Raw genomic sequence first — 9,424 nt, forward strand, 5'->3', positions numbered from 1 at the left:
ATCATAAATTGACCGATGATATTGGAACTACTGACACAGAGACATTAATCTAATAATGATAATCATTGATATCAGAGACAAACTGTTGTGAAATGATGGCACAATGCCTTCAAAATTTTCTAAACAATATCAAGAAAAGCTAACTTTTTAAATGCACTTTTTAACAAAACTAGCAAACAAGACAAGAAACTGAAGCAAATACTTCAATGTCTGCATATACTGTGGCCAGAGAAAAATCACAAAAGCTACTTTTTTCTTCTATTTACTTTAAAGATGGAAAGCTGGATTTTGTAGTAAGAGCCAGGTAGGCAAAATGCTTGAAAGGATTGCAGGAATTATGTAATGATTCCACAATGATATTCAACCCTAGCATAGAACCTGTGAAGAACCTCTGATTTATGATACTAGAACTCCTGCTCCAGTTAAGCAGCCTGTTAATCAGGGCTGGAAAAGAATAATACTCTGTAAAGCAATTTTGCCAACTTGAATACTATTCTATCAATGAGAATTTTCCTATATGAAAGGAATTATTATACTGTCAGAAACTGACAACTTTGTGTTCCTTTAACTATGCCGTATGCTCAGCTACAGGATAATGTCTATTGTAATTGCTGGACATTTTATTTTTCCTGGACGAAGCATGAGAACAAATCAAGTTAATGTAAACATCAAGCTTCTATTTGTGTTTAAAAGGAAAGTCTATTCTGAAAAGCATGTTTTAAAATTACAAAACTCCCCTCTTATTGTATGTGATTTGATTTGGAGTTAATTTTTAATTCTCATAAGGAGGACTGCCACAAACCAATGTCACTGGATTCCTACTACTAATGTGCTAGTTTTCAGCTTTACAAACTCAGTCTTGTTTCTGAAAACATAACCATTACTTGCTGGATAGTTGCATTTAAAGTTCTATTATTGGAAAAATTATTTAAATAAATATAATACAGAACATTAGGGCTTTAAAAATGTTCAGGACTATATTTTACAAATGAAAACTGACAGGAAAAGATAAACAAAATTACTTTTTGTGCAGGTGGAAAACATTTTTCCCACTTAAATCTGAATAAAATATATAATACTATGACACGTCCAATTTTTGTCCATATAATTTTTCTAGGCAAGGATACGCCTGGTGACATTGTAACAGTACAAGTAATCCTTCCCTCACCGAGTGGCTTTGATTGGACCGTGACCGTTTGCCACGCACAAAGAGCCCTTTGTGAACTGGGTAAACTCAGCTTAAAAGTATTCAGCAGTTACTGATTAGTTACCATACATTGCCATTTTTTGATAACTTGAATTAATGAAATACTAAACTGAGTGTTAATGCCCATTAGCAAGAAATAGGGAAAATCTTTGTGGGCCAAGGAGTCCTCAGTGAGGTAGGGTAGAGCTGGCTTCTACTGCCCCTGGAAGGAATCTTCTTTGGGACTGAATTACTGTCTTTCAAAGCCCTGCTTTTCCCTTAGGGTTTTATTTCTTTTCATGATGATATTTTTTTTTCTCTTGAATACCTAAACTGCTGCTTAACTTCATTTCAAGAGATGTACCTCTGTCTGCAACCTTTCTTACCTTGCAGAACCCCAGTTTTATCAATTTTTTTGCAGTTCTTGCTCCAAATTAAGTAATTTCCTTAAAGGTCTGAAAGATGGTTACACTTCTGTCTTGGATCACAGACAGGTGAACACCTGAGAAACAAGGAAAGGAGTTTACAAACTCCCTATATATGAAATATATAACAGCATTGATTTTATATTTTATACAGAAATCAAAGCTATTGACTGATTCCCTCGTACAATAGCATTTAAAGCCATATTTTCTAAATGCTTGCATTCTATTCCATACTATCTGTGAAATGTCTCAATCACACAGGAAATTATAAGACTGAAAAACCTCTCATTCCGCTTTTCCCCAGTAATACTGAATTTCAAGTTTTTGTTTATTTCTATAGTTACAGTTAATTACATTTGGAAGTTCATTATATGTGGAAGACATATAATGTCAAAATGCTGTCCTGTCCATCCTCCTTCCTTCAGATAACATCAAATATTACATATTAAATTCTTAACAGGTGTTTGAATTCTGTACCTTCACTGTTAGTTTCCAAAAGCAAAGATGGAGAACTTCAGACTATCTGAACTACTCGGAGTTTTTCTGGATGTCTAAAATGAATTGTTCTTGAGACAAGTTAGACCTGTTACCCCTTCCCTGTCCACAACAAATAGGAAGAACTTCTTCTTTCACTTCACTTTACAGTACGTTCAAAATTTTAATGCTGCTTTCACAAGTGTTGCTTGTCATCTCTTGACAAAAAACTCAACAAAACCAAAACCCCAAACCAAAAGAAACAAACAACCCCCCCCGTCCCCCTCACAGTTCCTACAACCCCTCTAGGGCAGAATTGGTGTTTTTGGTCTTGAACATTACTACCCTCTTGACACAAAACTATTTCAAAGATTTGGTGTTTTTTCAGGAAAGTAGCCCCAAACTAAGGGTTATTTCAATAATAGGCAAATATTTTTAATTTCTCTAAGTAATTTGACTTCCACTTTCTGTGGCAGTATGAAAGTATACTTACTTATTTTATTTGATCTTAGACTTTGGATTTCATAGCTGTGGTGAAGTGACTAAAGATAATCCTCTCATAAGACATTGGTTACAGCACTGTGACCATGTTCTCTGCACGTTGTCTTTAACCACAGTCAAATTGCCTTGTTCCTTTTTGATGTTTACAGTAAAACAAATGATTGTGCACTCTAAGGTAAAAGTGTTTCTGCAGGCAATTGGATACTGTGCAGACACATGTTCACAGGCTCCAAACCTTTCAAACATCCATAACCACAGACAATAGAGGCAATGCTCCCTCATATAATTCCAGAAACATCTGCCACGTACCACACCTCTACCTTACATGTCAACACCAATGATGCCTGACAGCAATCCTGGGAGACTCACCAGGAAGATTCCAGTTATGATATCAAGATATGTCTGCTTGTGATCATTTTGCAAGAAACAGTTCTAAAGAGCCTGGAGGAAATAACTCTTCACCATGCAAGACTTCAGCAACTAGAAAATCAGATTTCTCTATTTTGTGGCCAGCTACATTGTGGCTACAGTAACTGAACAGGCAATTACCTGCAGTCTTTCTAGTGACTTAGATTTGATGCTCTCATGTCTGATTAATCTACTTGCATCTTCTCTAAATCCCTATTTTCCTAATTCCATAAAGGATCTTTAATCTTAATTTCCATAAATTCATCATAAGATCATTAAAGTGTATTTGGATTACAACAAAGTTTATCATTCTATCCGCAGGTATTATCCTTGTTAAGGGAAAACATCATTTTTCCATACACTTCCCACTGAAACTTGAATTTATTAGACTATGCATAGCAAATCCAGATTTCAGCGCATTTTTCTTATTTATTTCTTACTGATGCCTAAGTATAAACTTTGTGTAAAAGAGACATAACATATTAAACAGTAATGCAATCAATGAAACTTAAGAAGTGCTAATCATGGCCAAACTCATTTGAGTAATATTAGTAAATTCAGACCTTCCTGACAAGAAACAGAAGAGAGCACCACATAAGATATTTAACTACTCAGCAAGCCTCAGAGGTCTTCCTCAATGTTCCTCCCCTTCCCTGTGTGGACAGTGAAGTCACGACATGATTTCCTACTTCCCAGACAGAATGGAAGATAAAGGCTGCAGGTCAGAGGCAGAAGGACTGGCAGGTGGCTCCCCAAATGTTGATATTCATGGGAACCCTTGAATCACAAGGCTTTGGACAGTGTTGCAGCACCACAAAATGATAATTGAAGGAACAAAGTGATCTCTGCTCATATTCCAACTTCCTCACTCTTTGCACTCTAGACATCCTCCTTTCTGACTCAGCCGTGTCATGACCTCTGCAGAGTTTACATTCTGCTCACATGCAATGACACGTGAGCCAGTGTGAACGCCCTGATAGTACACGTATACCTTGATTTCTTTTTATAGTCAACAATAAATCATGAATGATTAACAGCTCACCCTGATTGAATAAAGTGTTCAGAGCAGGCCTGTTGCCATAACACCACTCACTGAGGACAAATGAGTTTGTTAGTATGGAAAACATTCAAGAAAGCAACTCTCAGCATCTCATTTGAGCACTAATCAAACCAAGATACCTCCTATTGTAAGGAGAAATCTACTCTCCTTGCATTCATTGTCTGCACCTGGCATGCAAGGAATGCTGTTCCAGTAGAAATTAGAGAACCTAAGGCAAAGGATCCAGAGAATACCTGTGGGCAAGGTATGCTTATTAAATGCTAATTGAGATTCCTCAATGGGAGCATCCTCTGGGGTTCTCTAAATTGTCAGTACTATGAAGCAGAACCAAATTTAGAAAATTGATCTCTTTGAAACTACTTCTGGTGAGTATCTATGAGATTTGGTATGCAAAAAAAGCCTTTTATCTAACCAATAGAAGAAAAAATCTGGCAGTGACTCCATGTCATGGGCCATTTGCAAAAGACATTATAGGACTTTTCGTGGTGTCTGTAGATGGATATATTGCTAAATTACCCCACACCCTAAAGAAGAAAAATGATTTCTGCAGTGATCATGCATGACTGACAATCAGTTAGTGAAGACATCCACCGAGCTGGAAGTTATAAGCAGGTGTGAGCAGAACCAGGCCAAGTTCTATAATGAAACTGATTCCATGGTACGGTGCACAAGAGGCAGGAGAATGTATCTGCCTAGGTTATTTATGGAACACCTTGGCAACACATTAGGAAAGAAAGATGCTTATTACTGTATGTTACAAGACCATAAAAATTACTCACACACTAATGGCATAATCTAATGTGTATATGAAATGGTATGTTTACAAGAACAAAATAACCGAAATTCAGTACTTCATTTTGTTCCAAATATATACGTGACAAAATCTCTTTCTGAATACTGGTGTGATGCATTGTTTCACAGAATAGACTTACAACCTACTTTCCTAATAGATTTCCACCTATAGTCACATACTTACAACCTACTTTCCTAATAGATTTCCACCTATAGTCACATATCAAGTAAACAGAACTATTCAAGAGTAGTAGATCTCTCAAGAGAAGCATTTGTACATGTTTCCTTCAGGCCCAATAATGAAACTAAGTCTAAGTCATCATGAGTGCATGTCTTTTCATGAACTGGGGGTTGGATTGTGTTATCACATTTAATTTGTTGCAGAGTTCACCTTGCTCCATTAAATCCAGCACTAGAACAGACAATCTCCTCTGTTTCACAAAAGGGTGAAGTTGGGCAGGAAGAATAATGCTTACCTCAAGATTTCATAGTAAGATGTTCCCCATAAACATTCTAACCCCAAGAGCAGTAAAAGTTATCTTGCTCCTTCTTATGTGCCACCATTTTTGCAGTCATCAAAATATCCTTTGTGAGACCACAATGTTCACAGTAGTGGCTATTCTGCAAACTGATCTCCTCCCAACAGATAACATGGATACAGATAAGAACCTGACTGTCATGCCATATCAGATGACTCATATACACTAGTGTTAAACCATGATAGGAAATAGAAGAAAATAATAATAATTACATTGTTCAACTCTAAAAATCCCTTCTTCATATATATTTAGATTAATACAAGAAAAAAGAGGGGTGAACAATAGAAAGGGAAAAAATATATGTATATCTTATATATCAGCAAAATATGAGTGGAAATAATGGCAAATTCTTACAAAAAAATGTTATCTCTGTTTTGCATCTGTTTTAATCTAGCTGATAATAAGAACATTCAGGCTTTTGTCTCTCTTTGGATCTGTGTGTATAATACTAGTCTAGTGGTGTTTAAAGGTAGATTCTCAGTTTCTGATTTCTAGGTTTACCTTAAAGTTTCTGCAGTTAACCATTTACTAACTTGAAGACACACCCTGAAACCTCTACTGCACAGATGGATTTCTGCACACTCAGAAAGCCATTTTACTTCATTACCAGTCACCCAGAACACAACTGTCAACTATACTAGAAGGATATAAGGGAAACTCAAGCCGTAACTATACTGAAAATTCAGGTTAAAGTGAAAACAAAATAGGCTTTTAAGACCTAGTTATGATGTTAAAACCAAAACAGTGGTAAAAAAAGAATGCACCCTGCTGGTTCCTCCTGATTGGGCTGTGCTGTTCCTAAAATGTGGGAGATTATTATAACAATAGTAGCTGACCTGACTGCAGAGCAAGAGGATTTGCTTAAAACTTGGGGCCACTGAATTCAGAAACTTTTAAAATGGGGGTTTCGGGGCTAAAGAATTAGTTTTCCTTAACTAGTAAAGATTGTACAGCCTCAGAATGGAGTATGATTATCAGCTATACTGCAGGAACAATTTTCTGCAAGAAATTTAGTAGGTAGATGTCTCAGAACAGTTATCTGAGCAATGCCAGGAGACTTGGCTAGCAGGCTATTCCACCTAGAATGCTATGAGACTATAAAATATTGTGAATTCTAAGATAATTGTTAGTATTGGCATCTGGGAATGTATCTGGTGAAATAGAACCACTGTCTTTCATGTGGCAGTGGTACAAGACTTAAGCTAGAAAGAGTAATTATCAGATGTGGCAATCAAGCAGAGATACAATGGAAAGAGCTGCAAATTCAGCTTCAGCAGGTATGGACAAGGAAAATGGCAAGGTGACGGAGGTAAGAAAGAATACAAGGAAATCCCAGTTCTGTGGATCTCTACACACTGTAGACTATAGTTTTCAGAAATACAGCCTTAAATGACCCAGTCTCCATTTAAGATAATGATAAAAAGGAACAGAAAAGGAAAAAACAGTCTTCAGTGTGGGTTAAGCTCTTTATGTAAAAAGAGGTTGTAATGGTAACTGCAAAATATTTTTGGACAATATAATAAAAACTTCCTTTAGGGGACAACATTGAAACTGCTGGAAGAAAACATCGTAAATTTGAGAAAAAGAGGCAAAGCTTTTAGAAAATGGAATGGAATACGTAAATTCCTTGCTGGCTCCTTTTGTCAAGCAAATAAAAAATCATGAGGAATGAAAACTATGGAAAATTATAGGTCCCTCTCAGCAAAGCCCTCAGGCATCATCTCTTCGTCTCAGTAACAAAGTCTAGGGAGACTCTGCTGTCTATTTGCCCTTGGTCTAGTGGTAAAATTGCAATATAACCAATGGAAATGGCCAATAGCCATATCAGTACTGGGTAGTCAAAGGAAGAACATTAACCACCACTAGTGCCATGCTGTTAATTGATACTGTAGTGTCAATAACCACTCTCCTCAACAAATATTTATTCCAGCTATAGATCAAGAAAGAGGGAAAATAATAAAACTTGCAGCCCTGTATGCATGAATGGATGTTCAAGTACCTGTATTAAGATCTCTGCCTGCAGTTAAATAGCTGCCAAGTTCAAGAGTCCTCCCTGTTTCTTCAGGAATGGGAGGATCCCTTTTAGGAACACCAGGGAATTATTGGCACAGCCTTGTTGAAACAAAATGGATTAGCCACAGATTTTGCTACGGATGTTTGTGAAATTGGGCCTGACCAGTGGGAGGTGAGGGTGGAGTGATTCCTGCAAGTCACTGATGCTTTGTTATTAAGAATCCGGAGGAAGCAAAAACAGTGGATATTTGGGTAACAGAATTTCCTCAAGTTTTGTGTGTCTGTAATTTAAAATGTGAAAAAATAGAAATTGTGTTTTAATAGCAGAGGAAGGACTCCAATCCACCATCAACAAGTTTACTGGCAAGCAAGATATTAGTACAGAGACCTATTATTTTAACATCCTATTTGTCCAGGGTTAAAAGCAAAGAAAAAATGCAAAAAGTGAGATTTTAGCACTTAAATAATGATGTAACCATCTCTCAGGTTGTTTGTGTGCCTGAAATTCGTGTAATACTAAGCAGATTATTTGACTGCTATTTTGTTCCTGATTTAGCCAGTGCTTTCTTTGGAATTCCACTAACAGAGCACAGCTGATAACAACATCTAGTTGTGAGAGAAAGTAATGTTGTTTCATCCATGTTACTCCAGACTTTCAGACAAAATACAACACATACGCATGAAATTACCATCAGAATATGCTATGTCATACCACACATTAATGATATATCAGTACACGGAAAAACTAAAAGTTTGGTAATATATTCAAGAAGTAGCCAGCATTACTTAAATAAGAGGTTTCAAAGCTAATCATGACAAAACTCAGGTACAATCTAAAGTGAAATACTCAGTCATAGTTTTAGGTTGAAAGAATGGTGATGCTGGTACCACCAAAGGGTAGAACTGACTATGAGAGTCCGTGCATGAAAAAATTGTATTTATTTCACTTTTGCAGCTGCTTACATTTTTGTGAGAATCATATTTGCAGAAATTAGTAAACCACTAACCAAAATAGAGAAGAAATCTCACAAAAAAAGAATTTAAAAAAAGAAGAAAAAAAAAGAAGTAAAACTGTATTAGTTCAAATGCTGGCCTTTAGATGTACATTACTGTAAGCTGCTTCATGTTCAGCTGGCCACTACCAATCTATACGGTGCTGTTTAAAGAACACAGAAAAAAAATTTATTTAGCTTCAAGATTCTTAACATTTGTGGGAAAAAAACTCTATTCCTTATTAAAAACCATGTTTAGCATTAGTATAGGCAATTAGTTTTGGATAGGCATCACTAGAGGCTGCTTTGCAGCAGTTCATATCACACATGCTCCACTAAAGTACATAATCAGTGGAAAAGTAAAACCTGAATATATAGCAAATCTAGGCTAGCTGGATGCTCACTGGCTTTTATAAATAAGAGCTTTCTGTAGAATAAAGCAAGACTTTACCACTAGCTCTATAGAGTTTTTAATCACTGGAAAGAACAGAAGTGCACTTTACCTTTTTATGTGTCTCTCACTGGATAAAAGCTCCGTTATTGTCCTCGTGCCACAGGTTATTCTGTGTGGTTCACAAATGGCTCCAGTTTTTATCAAAAGTATGGAAAATCCTCTATTAGATATGCTGGGAAAACTAAAAAAGAGCTGTCTGCCTTCACTCTGCACAAGCAACACAGCCACAACCTCTGCTAATGATGTTAAAAGAGAAACCCAAAGGAAATGACCTAGCTTCATACTTGGTTTCAGACCGGATACATCAAGCTTTAACTATTTGGCTACCAAAGTATGGAAATCTGGTGGCCTCTCCATCACAGAAAGGAAAACCTAAACATAGGTTAATAGAAGCACTGAGAAAAAAAATGCAGGTCATGTAAAAGCCTACCAAAAAGAAACACAGAGGTAGCAGTCTTGGAATAACAGTCAAGCACACACCCATGCCAAGATTGTGGTAATCCCAGTAGATTTGATATTGGAAGAAACAGCAAGCTTGCAAACAAACTGAAGAAAATCAAACAAACTGAAGAAAATACAA

General features: G+C 36.5%; 1 protein-coding gene across 1 annotated transcript in view; it reads right to left on the reverse strand.

Moving 5' to 3' along the window:
* Nucleotides 1-9,069, reverse strand: part of ABCB1 (ATP binding cassette subfamily B member 1) — a 48,240-nt gene extending 39,171 nt beyond the window's left edge. The window contains exon 1 of the mRNA XM_058020327.1: nucleotides 8,894-9,069. The gene's annotated coding sequence lies outside the window, so the exon portion shown is untranslated. The remainder of the gene's footprint in view (nucleotides 1-8,893) is intronic.
* Between the last annotated feature and the right edge of the window lie 355 nt (nucleotides 9,070-9,424).

Source organism: Melospiza georgiana, chromosome 1 (assembly GCF_028018845.1).
Source record: "Melospiza georgiana isolate bMelGeo1 chromosome 1, bMelGeo1.pri, whole genome shotgun sequence".
NCBI classification, from domain to species: domain Eukaryota; kingdom Metazoa; phylum Chordata; class Aves; order Passeriformes; family Passerellidae; genus Melospiza; species Melospiza georgiana.